Below are 15,538 nucleotides of genomic sequence, written 5' to 3' on the forward strand. Positions count from 1 at the left end.
TAACCCAGTCACTCTGCGGTTTCCAGAGTGGATTATTGTACCCAGCGCTACATTCAAATGGTCTCTCTTCCAATGCATGTTTGCATGTTAGATATATAAGCAACAACCATGCAACAACCAGTATGTGTAGATGTTCTCACTGATTTAGACTGCAAACCTGCAACAGTTTCCTGTCGTATTAATATTTCCATTTACCATCTGCTTCAGTTTTTTTGGTGGGCGGGGGGAATGGCACACACATTATCACTGAGGTAAGTTACCTGCTATAAAAATTCAGCACAAAACCCATTTGCATTTTTAAAAGACCCTGAGAACACCTTTTAATCCATTTGGGGTGGGGATAACAGTCCATCCAATTATGTCTTGCAGTGTTTATACTCAAGTGTGGACCTGTGTCATCCAAGGCACGCCATCAATCATTCCTTATAAATTCTAATAGCCTTAAATGTAAAATGCTTTGCACCGTTTACCGTGTAAATACAAAATCAATGTAATTTTCCCTGATAATGACAGGATCTCTCTCTTTCTGCAATCAGCATTGTTCATTTGACTGAAGTCCTGATAATTTAATGTACTGTCATGCATGAAACTGGATTGTCACAACAGATTTAGAGAGAATGCCGAGTTTTAGCATTTCATTACGGTGAGTCTGAGCTCCCAGAGTATCCTTCGTGTCTGAAAGGAGATCCTGAGAACAAGCAGGCCTCAAGAATTTTGATCATAACACATTCTGGCACCCAGTAAATATTAAATAAAAACTGCAACTCGCCAATTTTATGACTGGAATGTCAAATTTCAGGGAATGCTTCGTGAAACCAGTTCACATAGATGTTGATGCGGCAGGACTATACTGTGATAAAAGAACAGAAAGCGACTCGAGCGTTTTAGAAGCCTTCCTGTACTAACAGGTGATCTGAGAGGAAGTTCTTTTACTGCACCCAAGTTATAGAAATGCTTGCTGCTCCCAATGAAAGTGTTTCCATTATTAATTGCATGCATTTTTGCAACGTAGCAATAAAAGCTGTCAAGCTACTGTTCTGTTCCTCTGCTTCCTGCTTCCCTGAGCAGCATAAAATTCCAAGCAAGCTTTCACATGATCAACTCCCTTGCATAGACAGGGCTGGCTCAAGGTATTTTGCTGCCTGAAGCAAAACAAGATGGTGCTCCCTTCCCCCCAGTTCCACACCCAGAAGCCAATTGGACGGGCAGTTGAATTTTGCTTTGACACTAGCAACAGGACAGTGTCATTCACCGCACCACAGAGGAGCAGGATAATGCTGGCAGTACATGATAGGCCATGAGGCACACCGCACACTATTTTCCATCAGAGAACAACAGTCACCTTATGCCACCTGCCACCGGAGGCAATTGTTCCACTCTTGTCTGATGGTAGGGTTGGGCCTGAGGATGGAGGAAGGACTGGAGACAAAGGCCACATCCACACCATACAAATAAAGCACTATGAAAGCACTTTAACAGTTGTGGTCCCCCCCAAGGAATCCTGGGAGCTGCAGTTTATTATACTGAAGATTGTTGGGAAACCTCTATTTCCCTCCCAGAGATACCACTCCCACAGTTCTGTGGAAAGAGGGATTGATGATTAAACTCTGTATTTGCAGCCAGCGTCTTTGAAGATAGTATCCCAGGTACCAACTGATCCTTGGCGTGAATACCTGAGACCTAAGGGCAAACACGGCTGATGCAAAGAAATGACTGTAAAAGCAAGCATGGACTACAGCTTGCTCCAAGAACTAAAATTTGGAGAAACCTCCTGCATTTCTTAGCTCTTCTTGCTTCCTGCCCTGGCATACAAATTGAAATCACCAACATCATCTCCCAACATGTTGTTTATACACTGGAATAAATTCAATAGGTTTTGGTTATGTTGCAAGCATATCCAATATGGGGCTGTGCCAGCATAGGAATATACACAGAGAGGCGCCATGGTGGGAATCAGAGAGGCAGGCCTTGGTGTGTGTGTCATTCTAGAAGCCTTTTAGCCATCCACAGAATCAGCAACATCAGTGCTACTGCATGCTCTTGACAGACCCTTTCTAGTAAGCACGGGTGCCGCTGTGGTCTAAATCACTGAGCCTCTTAGGCTTGCCGATCGGAAGGTCAGTAGTTCGAATTCCCGTGACGGGGAGCGTTGCTCTGTCCTAGCTCCTGCCAACCTAGCAGTTCGAAAGCATACCAGTGCAAGTAGATAAATAGGTACCACTGTGGCGGGAAGGTAAACGGCATTTCCATGTGCTCTGGTTTCCGTCACGGTGTCCCGTTGCGCCAGAAGCGGTTTAGTCCTGCTGGCCACATGACCTGGAAAGCTGTCTGTGGACAAACATCACCTCACTCGGCCTGAAAGTCATATGAGCGCCACAACCTCATAGTCACCTTTGAATGGACTTAACCATCTAGGGGTTCTTTACCTCCCCCCCTTTTTTAGTAAGCGGCTATAATGAGACTGCAGCTAACAAGCAGGAGGGGCTTACACAAGGGATGGGGCACCAGATGTCACTGGACTTCAACTCCCATCAGCCCCAGCCAGCATGGCCAATGGTTGGAGATGATGGGAATCGTAGTCCAACAACATCAGGAAGGTCACAAGTTCCCCATCCCTGACTTACCCTGTTGGATTTGCACTGGGTGAGACTGTAGCGACAATGGAGCCGAACAACACATGTGTTGTCTCAGCTTTGTGTATCTACTAGGTTGGTGTGCATAAAGACACCATAGCAGCTGGTGAATGTACAAACATTTCCAAAGGCACGGTAATTTGTTTTCAAAAGACCATGTTTCATAATGCAAAGTGTACAGATGCCCTGTGTATCTAGAATACCTGAAGTGCTCAGCGCACAAGCACCACATGGAAGACCAGAGAAAATATCTGCTTTGCTTTTCCCCTGTCATATTAATGGTGCTGATTCAAGAGGGTTTTTAATACGTGCGAAACCAAAAAGAAATATCTTATAATTACTTTAATTAGTTTCCCTTCCAAACTACCTATAAAAATGATAAATGAAGTTGATGAAGCTGATTTGCATATATCTGCCTCTTGGCGGCTTCCCTTTCCACTTCCCTTTTTAAATCCATGGCATGAAACAGACAGATTGTGCTCCATAAAACTCTCATCTTTCTATGTCACTGACAGGGATATTATGTTTATGGCAAACTGGCAAGATTAATTAGGGATGGGCTATTTTCATTTCGGCATCTATTGCTCTTGTACACATGCTAATAACTTAATGGGTGGTGGGGTAGGAATACTACTTTATTTTTTTACCACGATGGTGAGGTCCCTTGGAAAGTCCCTTTGCAAATAAAGCGGCGCCGTCATTTATATACAGTCCAACAGCTAGACTGACTTTTATTAAGTTGGTGGCATTGGAAGTTAAATCGGGCCTAATTTACGAGAAAGGCTGGAACGGTTTCTGTCATGTTCATGGGCTTAGGTCTACCGTGTGGCAGACATGTGTTTGGTAAAGGTATCCTTAGAAATATTTGTTAGGGTAACCAGCACATATTCCAAAATTAGGGCAACTGCAATTTCTAACTTTCTTATTAGAAGCAATAACCATTTTTTAAAAAAAGGTTGTGTGACAACTAGGGATGGCCACATATGCCGGTTTCTGTTTTTCTTGGCTTCTTAGTTTTTTCAATCTTGACTTCACTTCTCCAATATCTTCAATATCAGTTTGGCATTTCCCCTGCAATGAAAATTCACTAGCATTTTGGGGCAATTTCCCCTCGCACCCCCCCAGTATAGACATTTTTTGGATGCCATTTTGACCAATACTTTTGCAAAACAATTCCCCACAATATAATGCATTTTTTGGGGGGATATTGCACTAATATACACATTTGTTGGATAAATGCACTAATATATGCATTTTGGCACACTTTACCCTGGTATGTGCATTTCTGCACACACCACTTGACTGGGGAGCTGCACTGCAAAATTCAGAGAAGTGCAACACAGATTAAAATTTTTAAATGTTTCGGTTTGCTGCTTGTAGTTTCAGGAAGTGCATATTTGGTAGATCTGCCTTTAAATCCAGGTGGATTAAAATGTCTTCCCTGACAACAGTGCCTGAATGATCCCAAACGCCTCCTGCCTGGTTGCTGGGCTGCCCCCATCCCACTTTGAAAACTGAGCTTGGTGCTGCAAATAATTTGAAAGGACTGGATTGTTCCCATATCTTGTGGCTATGCAGCTCAGGAAGGAAACCACAGTTTCCTCAGTAGGATGCGTACTTGTCTGTAGCCAAGCATATAATATCTGCTCCCCCTTATTGCTCCCTAATGAAATGCTTCATCTGGAAAAGATAGCCAGGAAGGAAGCGAGATCCGAGGTGCTCAGCACACACAGCCAGAGGCGCAGAGAGGCTTCCGCAAGCAGCTTTCCTCGCAGCCAGCTGCTCAGTGCATCGTGATCCCTGCCAAGGCATCTCTCTGGTTCATCAGTTGACAGCACCTGCTCCCCTCTCAGCTTATTGGATCAGAAACGTCGGAGCACCTGGCTGAGCAATGGCACCAGTGACTCAGCATTGCCTCCCACAACCTCAGCCCACGGCAGCCGAGTGCGGGAGCCGGATTCCTCCCTTCTCTTTTTGCAACCAGAGAAGCAGACGCATAAAAGTCAGGCTGCACAGTGGCTCTCGCCGCCACGTTCTCAAACTGTACACTGGAGCTGACATCAGATAGTCTCGTATTTGGGTGGAACCACCCAGGGAAACCAGGGCTGGCGTTTCCAACATGGATTCAGCAGAGGGTGAAGTTTAGAGCAGCCTTTGGCAACATGGTGTCAGCCAGGTTGTGTTTTTTTTAATACAACTCCTGAAAGCCTCAACCAGGTGTTTTGAAGTACAGTGGTACCTTGGGTTACAGACGCTTCAGGTTACAGACTCCACTAACCCAGAAATAGTACCTCGGGTTAAGAACTTTGCTTCAGGATGAGAACAGAAATCGTGCGGCAGCAGGAGGCCTCATTAGCTAAAGTGGTACCTCAGGTTAAGAACGGACCTCCAGAACGAATTAAGTTCTTAACCCGAGGTACCACTGTACTACTCCATGGGTAGGCAAACTAAGGCCCGGGGGCCGGATCCGGCCCAAACGCCTTCTAAATCCGGCCTGCGGATGGTCCAGGAATCAGCGTGTTTTTACATGAGTAGAATGTGTGCTTTTATTTAAAATGAATCTCTGCATTATTTGTGGGGCATAGGAATTTGTGCCCCACAAATAATGTGGCAAACCAGAGCAGCGCACGGGGAACACCGTTTACCTTCCCGCTGGAGCGGTACCTATTTATCTACTTGCACTTTGACGTGCTTTCGAACTGCTAGGTTGGCAGGAGCAGGGGCCGAGCAACGGGAGCTCACCCTGTCACGGGGATTTGAACTGCCGACCTTCTGGTTTAACCCACAGTGCCACCCGCGTCCCCAGCATCTGGGTAGGCTTGTTTAAACAGGGATGTTTTTAGGAGGTGCCAAAAAGAGTGAAGGGACCTGCTTGATCTCAACAGGCAGGAAGTTCCAAAGTTGCTGCCACACTAAACAATCAAGTTCTTACAAATGCGGAACAGGCATTATATGGTACCCGTAGTTGTAAACTTCTGCTCCTATTTAGGGCTCAGCCTAAGGAAGACTGTTGCTGAAGTAACATTACAGCCTTGGTCTCTTACAACAGCAAGCCTGAGTTCTGCACAGGTTTTGCCTCTCCTCTCCCACATAAGCAGCCTTTACACATGCATAATGCTTCTAAATATGGTTTCTAAATAAAGATGCATATGATAGCAGAAAGAGTATACAAAAATACATTATACTATAGAAAATAACTTTGCAAAAATGTGTATATTAAGGAAAATTGCATACGAAGATTTGCATATTTGGAGAAATGCTGCTGAATTTTAATGAGGACTTGTTTTTTTAAAAAATTGCAAGCTGGCCTGGAAGTCTGGAGAACTGAAGAGCAGAAAATGAGAAAAAAAGAGAAACTTAACTTGTCAGATTCATCCATCCCTAAAACTGAGAGCTGAACAGAAATACCATGGAGCTTACTAAGTTTCCAATAAAAATCTTCGTTTTTTTGTCTTGCACTGTAACTAGTTTCTCAAATTCTACTGCCTCTCTAAGGATATTATGGCTCCCCTTCTGTGTTTACAAAAATAAAAAATAAAAAATCTTTGGAGGCCAGTTGCAAGATGTATAACGAACCAACTCTCAGTATCAGGGGAAATTTTTGCATGAATGAATCTGATTTGACTTTAATTACTGCTGTGAATAAAGAAACCTCTCTCTATTTAGCAAATGTTATGCACTTGTAATTGTCATGTAAGTGGAAAATCAATGTTCTCTTACTCTCCTTCCCTCCTCCATCTGTAAACATAGCCATGTATTCTAAAAATCAGTAGAAACAGTCACAACAGGAAAAGGGTTCCCTCAATTTATAAAAGTTGAAAACCAGTGCTGTAGGATAAGACACTATCTCACTTTTTGTGCACTTGGATGAACAAGCACCAAGATGATGCTCAGAGACTGTTATGTGCTTAAACACAGCCACAAATTCTCAAGGCCAAGAGCCTGCCCATACAGAAGGGAGCCATGGGACTATACTGCTGGTCCTGCCCTGGTGTACTCAATGAAACTTGTGCAGATGTCTCTGTAGAGAGACTAGGCCCTGGATTCTCAAAATATTAGGACCTGGGCCTATCCAATGAAGACGAATGTTGAAAGGACAGACAAAATAAAGTACTTCTTCACACAGTGCATAGTTCAGGGGTCAGCAAACTTATTCAGCAGGGGGCCGGTCCACTGTCCCTCAGACCTTGTGGGGGGGCTGGACTATATTTTGAAGGGGGGAAATGAACAAATTCCTTTGCCCCACAAACAACCCAGAGATGCATTTTAAATAAAAGGACACATTCTACTCATGTAAAAACACGCTGATTCCTGGACCGCATGTGGGCTGGATTTAGGCGATTGGGCCAGATCCAGTCCCCAGGCCTTAGTTTGCCTACCCATGGCATAATTCATCTATGGAGTTTGCTCCCACAACAGGTAGTGACAAGTTTAAAAGAGGATTATCAACAGATTATCAAGAAGGCTATCAACAGATACTAGACACAATCAGGGACACAATGCGGGAGCCAGGCCCTCTCAAAATTATGCAGCGTCTGTGCCAGGGATTGAGCCAGAGAGTCAATACATGCAAAGCAAATCTTCTCCCACTGGACTGTGGCTCTTCCCCAGTGTACACTCAGATCCCACTTGTGGACTTCATGCAGGCATCTGGTTGGCCACTTTGAGAACAGGTTGTTGGGGCAGAAAGCCCTTTGGCCTATTCCAGCAGCACTCTTAAGTTCTTCCTTTGCTCACTTCTCATGAAGAAGAGGACGATCGGTTTGGCAAAGTGGTGAGTTGTGAACAGGCCACAACAAATCCAGCGGCTCTTGTTCTTTCAGACAGCAGCAGAGGCCAGAGTGTGCCTCCCCTTGCTTCTGTGGACCAAGGGCAGCTAACCATTGTAGCACAGTCTTCTTCCTGGTGGCGAGACAGAACTCCTTGCAGTTACTTCTCCTCTGGCTAATGGATTGGTCCTCCTCCTGCTGTGATGTTCTTCAAGGGAGGGAGGTGTGAACCTCACAGCAACCCTTGGCTGCCTGGCCAGTGGCAGAGGGCAGAGTGTGCCTGCCTTCAGCTCTGCAGTCCCAGAGCAACTGCAGTTGAAGCTGAGAACTTGACATCCACACCAAAACATGTTAGAATTCCTGCTCCATGATTGCAGTCATGGGATTTTTGTCTTTCACATAACGGTATATTTTTTGACTCCACAGAGTGGGAAGTGATGGAGACAGGATGTTTGTGTTACTGTGTTCCGTGAAGTGGGACTATTGTCCTTTGTGCTTTTCCTCTTTGCTGTCTGATGCTAGAGAGAGAGGGAGCCATGTTGCAGTGTGTGTGTGTGTGTATATATATGTAAATAAAGTAGTTTAGCCAAAATGCTGAGTTGCTGAGGTCTGTCATGCAAGGTGCGCAAACTCTGCAGATCCCTAAGTGTGCCGGTGTTGGTTGGCATCAGTCGCTGTGATGTTTGGGCAGAAGAAAGCTTATGAAGCTCCCGAACGATCGACCAGGAGGGAGGGAACATGCCAGTCGGGCATGTGTCTCTACCAGGGTCCTACTCATGTGTAGGCTGAGCTTCTGACAAAACATACATATACACTCATGGGCAGAGCTGTGGTTATGCTTCTGTGGGTTCCTTTCACCTTTCCTTGGAGGGTTAGAAAAACTACCCAACCCCTGCTGGTCATGATGGGTATTAAGAACAACAGCCACATACTGTGAGCAAGGATGGCTACGCAATGCCTAATCCAAATGGCTAGAAAGCTATTGTCAGGACACAGCCTGTGTTCATCCATCCCTGCTGGTGCTTGAGAGATGGAGGAGCAGAAGAGTGGCAGGTGAGATGCCACTATGAATAGACAGCTCTTGGCTAAACAGAGATGGCCAGGATACATGCACACTATCTAAAGCATGTAGAGCTTTGCAGAAGAAAGCCAGCAAGTTGGACTTAATACAGGATCTTTGCGCTGTGTAGGTGCTGGAAATAAAAGTACAATTACAAGGTGCTGTGACAGCTGCAAAACAGTGTTGGAGGCAGCCTCAAACTGTTATGCAAACACTGCTGTGTGTTTAGCACCATATTTGCCCCTCAGAGAGAGAGGAGCCTGAAATAAACAGCATTTGCTGCAGTATTTCTCCCCAGATCATTTCTTGTGATTTATTATATATGCTTATCTTTCTAATTCTAGCATTTTAAAAAACACACCATCATCATCACCACCAGTGTGCACTTGACCTTTTCTTTCAAAGAGTTGCATTACCAGAAGTCGCCTGCGTAATAAATGAAAGTGTCTGTCTGATAAGAAAGTCTGTAGAGGCCAGCCCTCACATTTCCATAAAATGCATTTTATACAGTTGAATTACGCCATCCTCTTAATTTTTTTCTCCTTTGTTTAAAGAGCGGCAGTGTTATTTTAACTCGCCCTTTCTCCAAATATCTTAGCATGTCTGCAACGCATAAGTGACTTTTTAAGACTAGCCTACTCTATGCTGAGGGGACACAGGTGGCGCTGTGGGTTAAACCACGAGAGCCTAGGACTTGCCAATCAGAAGGTCGGCGGTTCAAATCCCCACGACGGGGTGAGCTCCCATTGCTTGGTCCCTGTTCCTGCCAACCTAGCAGTTTGAAAGCACGTCAAAGTGCAAGTAGATAAATAGGTACCACTCCGGCGGGAAGGTAAACGGCGTTTCCGTGCGCTGCTCTGGTTTGCTAGAAGGGGCTTAGTCATGCTGGCCACATGACCTGGAAGCTGTACGCTGGCTCCCTCAGCCAATAAAGCGAGATGAGCGCCAAAACCCCAGAGTCGGCCACGACTGGACCTAATGGTCAGGGGTCCCTTTACCTTTTACTCTATGCTGGGGGCAGTTAGGCTTGGCCTCCAAGGCGGAGAGCAGAAGAGTATGCTAGCTCTCCTTCCTGTCCTCCTTTGGAAGAGATCCTGGAGGTCAATATGAGCAGGGGTTGAGACCCCAAAACCTTATTTTGTATAATGAAAACATGCAAAGTAAGAGTTGAAGTCTCCCACATGTGAAATTAGGTGGAAAGGGCATTAGGTTTCCTCAACCTGCTTTCTCATTTTGTCTCCACAATGAGAGTCATGAGCCCCACCTCCCTCTCTGGTCCCACTTCCCTCTCCACAGCTGTTGGAGCCAGTGTGGTGTCGTGGGTAAGAGCGGTGGACTCGTAATCTGGGGAACGGGGTTCGCGTCCCCGCTCCTCCACATGCAGCTGCTGGGTGACCTTGGGCCAGTCACACTTCTCACAGAGTGTTTGTTGTGGGGGAGGAAGGGAAAGGAGAATGTTAGCCGCCTTGAGACTCCTTCGGGTAGTGATAAAGCAGGATATCAAATCCAAACTCTTCTTCTTCTCTGACACTTCCATGATACCTGTCCCACTACCCACCCTGACAACCTCAGATACTAGGAGTAGCTCTGCCTTTCCATAGGGGGATGTTGCCTCAGCCTCAGCCTCCTCTCAGAAGGCAGACACCTGCCCCGTCCCCTAGATGTAGGAGGAGCCAAAGGACAAAGGGCACAGAGGCTTCTGCTTACTAGGCATAGTGAGAGACTGCAGAAATGCCTACTGCACTAAGTTGGGCCAACTCCATTGCTATATATAGGAGAGCAAGGGGTGCGTGACAGTCTTCGATCAACCCCTACAGCTGTGGCAGTTAGAGCACCTGACTTTGTTGCAGCTGTATTTTGGGTTAATTATGTGTAGTGGCTGAAGTGCCTTAAACCATCCATTTGCATATCTAAACATTAAAGCCTCTGGGAAGAATCCTCCTTTGAGTCTTTCTTCTTCATCAGCTAGGAGTCGAGACACCGGAGGTGTTTCGCATTTCCAGTGGGAGCCACAGCTATATCTATATCTGTATCTATATACATGTATCCATATATAATATGAAGGACACCCCTCTATAACACCTTGTCCATTGCTATGATAGACAGGCATTTCTCTAGTCAGCCAATCAGGGAAGAATTTTAGCTGCCAAGCACAGAGCTTGGATGTAGGGCGGGGGCAGAGGGTTCAAGTCAGTAGTGGATGGCATGGTGGGGTGGAAGCTCTTCCCTGATCTTGCTGATGCTGACCAGGAGGGAGAAGGGCAAGGCGGCAGTGCAGTGCAATTGTACCGGTAGGGGTGTCAGATTGACTCTGCTGCTGCATTTGCACTGCACCAAACTCACGGCCTCATTGCCCCTCACCTTTCAGGTAAGGAGCAGTAGCACATCTACCAGGAGTTTGGGTAAGTTCCTCTGCCCCACCAACTACTTGCTAAAGGAGGAGACGAATGCTGCCTACTTGCTAAGCACCTTTTTATATCCCTTTAATGAGTGGGCAAATAATAAATACAAGAAATCTAACAAACACTTGGCCGAAGTAAACATTATGGATCCCTTATGGAACCATAAAATCAGTCCCAACTAAAATGCAAGTTTTTTTGTCTGATCATTTTGGAGGGTGGGGCTGACCCACTGCCTCCCAAACTAAAAGGGAGGGGCTTCGGTCCCCCTTCCCCCCTCATTTCCAGGGACCTGTGCTGTCAAGGGAGTCCTTTTACGAGGGAGAATTACCAATTCAGCTCATCTTTAGCCTTTTTTCTTCTTTCCACGCATTTGGGCTTAATGTGTCCAAACTGTGATCAGTTTTCTATCCCATGCGAGATGATATTTCAATGCTAATTTTAATTTTGAAAGTAACTGCATACTTCAAACGAAGGTGATTTAGAAAACAGAAAGCCTTTTTAGCAGAGGCTCTGAGCATTTTCCAAGGCCATCGTTCCAGCACCTGGCCACCCAACACTAATCTTATTTAAAACCAGGGAAGAGAGAAAGAGAAATATTACCATTTTGTTCTCCAGCACATCACACTTCTTGAAGCTTTTGTAATTAGCCGTGATTTATTTAAATTTGGCCTTGCTTGCGTTTACTAAACTGTGATGTTCCCTACCATTCTCCAGTCTAATAGGGATGTCTGGCCTTGAATTAATGAGGGACAGCAGGAATTTCATACAGAAGCCAGCAGGCATGTGTGTATTTGCAGGATTAAGTGGTAAAAATGGTACCACTTCCCTCTCTTCAATTTGTGTAATTAAAGTGGGGGGAGGGACACTGTCAGGAAACTGACCTCAGAGCAACAGGAGAAGGAGAGGCTCTCCGATTCTGCAGGGGAAGGTACCAGCACAAAGGGGGAGATGCAGCTTGATAGAGGGGGAAGGAAATCAGCGTAACACCAAGGATCCAGGAGAGCAAATGGGGAAAGAGGGGGAAGGGCTCCGGGATTCTTCCTTGGAAGTCAGTGAGGAGAGCCCTGGTCCTCCACTACCCACGCCCTCCCTGCGCAGAAGACTCCCGTGCAATGAGAGGCGGAGACGATTGGGTGTCAAACCGCTTTTATGCTGGCAAAGGTTTAAGAAACGCCCACAGACAGATTCTGCTAGCGACTGAGGCAGCCACGCTGAGATGGGCTGTGCAGTCAAGACGGTGTAACCCAGGCAGTTAAGCTCCCAAACGGGGACAGTTTATGCACGAGTAACTCCAAACCACTACAGACACCTTATCTGACAACTGCTCCCACTAAAAAGGTCCCCATACCATGACTTAAGTGTGTTCTGCACTGCCAGCAGAATCCACCCTCACAAACAGCACAGGAGTATATAAAGGAGAGCAACATGTTTTGCTGTACAGTGGTACCCCGCAAGACGAACGCCTCGCAAGACGGAAAACCCGCTAGACGAAAGGGTTTTCCGTTTTGGAGGCGCTTCGCAAAACGAATTTCCCTATGGGCTTGCTTCGCAAGACGAAAGCCCATAGGGAAATCTCCGGGGACCTCTTTTAAATGCTAGCGGTGGGGAGCAAAGCCTTTCCCCCCCCCCTCGGCCTTCAGAAGAGGTCCAGGAAGGCTGGCGGGGGCCGAAAGGCTTTGCTCCCCAGCGCCAGCATTTAAAAGCAGTCCGGGATAGCAGGGAAGCGCTTCCTGCTATCCCGGACGGCTTTTGAAGGCAGGAGAGTCTCCGCCAGCAGCGGCAGCGCTGCCGCTGCTGGCAGAGAGATCCGCGAAGCCTGGGCGCGCTGCGCGCAGGCTTCGACATGCCGGCAAGTCTCCGCCAGCAGCGGCAGCGCTGCCGCTGCTGGCGGAGAGATCCGCGAGGCCTGGGCGCACTGCGCGCAGGCTTCTGCATGCCGGCAAGTCTCCGCCAGCAGCGGCAGCGCTGCCGCTGCTGGCGGAGAGATCCGCGAAGCCTGGGCGCGCTGCGCGCGCTGCGCGCAGGCTTCTGCATGCCGGCAAGTCTCTGCCAGCAGCGGCAGCGCTGCCGCTGCTGGCGGAAAGGTCCGGGAAGCCTGGGCCGGACAGCTTTTGAAGGCAGGCGGGGGGAGCAAAGACTTTCGCCCCCGCCAGCCTTCAGAAGAGGTCCAGGACCTCTTCTGAAGGCTGGCGGGGGGCAAAAGTCTTTGTCCCCCCTGCCTGCCTTCCCAGGGGCTTTTAAATCGCCCCAACAGCGGAGAAGTCCTCCGCTGTCCGGGGCGATTTTAAAATGCCGCCCGCCAGCATTTTAAGATCGCCCCGGACAGCGGAGAAGTCCTCCGCTGTCCCAGGGTTTTTTAAAATGCTGGGGGTGGGAAGAAAAGCCCTTGTCCCCCCCCCCCCCAGCCTTCAGAGGAGGTCCGGGGACAGACTGTCCCCGGACCTGGTCTGAAGTCGGTTTCCGTAGGAACGCATTAATTGATTTTCAATGCATTCCTATGGGAAACCGTGCATCGCAAGACGAAAAACTCGCAAGAAGAAAAAACTTGCGGAACGAATTAATTTCGTCTTGCGAGGCACCACTGTATTATTAGAAACTAGCTTCTGGGCATGCACCTCCTCTGTCTAGAGAGGACACTTCTCAAGAGGTTGCCAGTAAACGAAAATATTCAAACTGGCAAGCAGAGGGGACAGCAGCAAGCACTCGCTCAGTTCTCGTTTTGTAATGTGGCAGATCCACCTGCCCAACAAATATGGCAGCAAAGGCTACAGGATATACAAGTTGCAGAAGAGATCAAAGGGGAAGAAAAGGGGAAGCAGGACTTGGTCTAAAGAGAGGCGAGTCACCTGAGGATCGGGGCTGCCCTATGCCTCGGGGCAGATAAAAGCTGGCCAGCCCCAGTCCCAAGTTACGGGAGCAACATTGTTGGTTGCTAGTTCCTGCCCTGCTCTGGCTCCCTGCTTGCTTGTCTGTTCCTGACTTCACCCGACACCCTGCCCTGCACTTCAGCTACTACGGACTGCCTCCACGTTGCATCTTTGACCACGGACTGGACTTGGACCTTGCCTTTTGGGTAACCCACGGGACCAGCCCAGATGGAGACCTCTGTCCCTTCCTCCAGAAGCCCACTCCAGCCACTTCATCATGGTTGATGCACTGCAGAGGGTTAGTCAAGACCCTAGGGGTCCCTCTATGATTCTATGGTTTGTTTGTGGGGAGGTTAGATGATGTCCAATCAAGTGTTATCCCACACTTTCCAATGTAGCTCCCTGTCACTTTTCTTGTCTCAGAAAGGCCAACCTTTTGGGAAAGTGGGTTTGTTGCATAACCCCCCAACCAACTATTAGAGCATAACCAACTATTAGAGCATGAGTTTGCTGGTGTGTGACTGAATCCCATCTGAAAACAGAGGTGCAGAAAGTACCCTGCATTCCCACGCTGGATGCTACAGAAGAGGACATTTTCCTCTTTTGGCTTGCTGTTGATGCTGGACAGAGTGCTCCACTCCTCTGCTAGTCCACTCACCTAGTGGCCTATTGCTCTCTGTTGCCTACGGCTACCAGCTGTGTGCTTAAATACAGCACTGTGCCAATTCACAACAGCCAGCGCTGCATGAATATTTATGTATGCAAAATAAACCAATGAATAAAGCAATAAGCCACCAGAGCTCAAGTATACCCAGATGTGCAGTGTCTGGCTATGTTTACTTAGTCGTGAGTCAAAGCACTGACACACACACTCCTGAAGTGGTGTGGCATAATGTTCTGGTCTTCAGCTGGTGGGATTTCCAATGGCATAATAAACATCAAAGCCTCCGTTCCTCCCTACGGATTTTAATTTACAAAGGACGTTAAAATCAGCACCAAAAAAACCCCTTCATCTTACAGTGACTCATCAAGAAGAGGCAAGCTTTTAATCTCCTCTGGACAGCATGGGAAGAATAAGCAACAAGCTCTCTCACGTCTCATGAATGGACTCAAAATGTCATCTGCCACAGGTTGCAATAAGACAGTTGAATCCCTGAACTAAATCCCTGTCCGGGGCACTGGAAATCTATCCAGGCCTAGGATCTTAATCTGGCCATGCAAAATCCAAAGTGAAAACAGAGATGATGGAAAATATTTCAGCTTTCAACCTTCTCAGGTGCCTCCTCCCACCCCATTTCACTTCCAACCTCTGTCTAGGGGGCAAGAGAAGGTAGCTGTGCATCAATTTTAGGCTTGGGAGGACAGAAATCTAGAGAAAGAGGATGGTGGAAATTTGGGTTCCAGAAATAATGACATCCTCAGGAGCCAACATTTACTTTCGTGATCGCCATCACTTTTGAAATCAAGTGTTCTCAGACTCCACCCTCCATGGTTGAAAACTGTTGAGGGTCTTGGCGAACCACTCAGTGATTTTTCAGCCCGTCGTAGCAAATGTAATGTGCATGCTAGGTGCTGAATGATCTTTAATTGCATTTTTACAGAAAAGCTGTGGTCCACCTGAATGAAGCTTGGGGAGCACTGGTGGTCTGTGAATCACATGTTTGGGAACCCCTGCTCTAATCTCTCATGGTCACTTGCACACTGCCAAAACAGATAATGAAAGTGGGCGCAGATCTGTGTAAAATTCTCATATGCTACTTGATATGAAAATGCAAATATAACACATACACTTAAACAGAATCATTGG

The 15,538-nt window shown here is 47.1% G+C and overlaps 1 protein-coding gene across 6 annotated transcripts in view; it reads right to left on the reverse strand.

Moving 5' to 3' along the window:
* Positions 1-15,538, reverse strand: part of HHAT (hedgehog acyltransferase) — a 569,735-nt gene that overhangs the window by 405,886 nt on the left and 148,311 nt on the right. The window lies entirely within an intron of this gene.

The sequence above is a fragment of the Podarcis liolepis genome, assembly GCF_965112155.1.
Source record: "Podarcis liolepis genome assembly, chromosome: 3".
Taxonomy (NCBI): domain Eukaryota; kingdom Metazoa; phylum Chordata; class Lepidosauria; order Squamata; family Lacertidae; genus Podarcis; species Podarcis liolepis.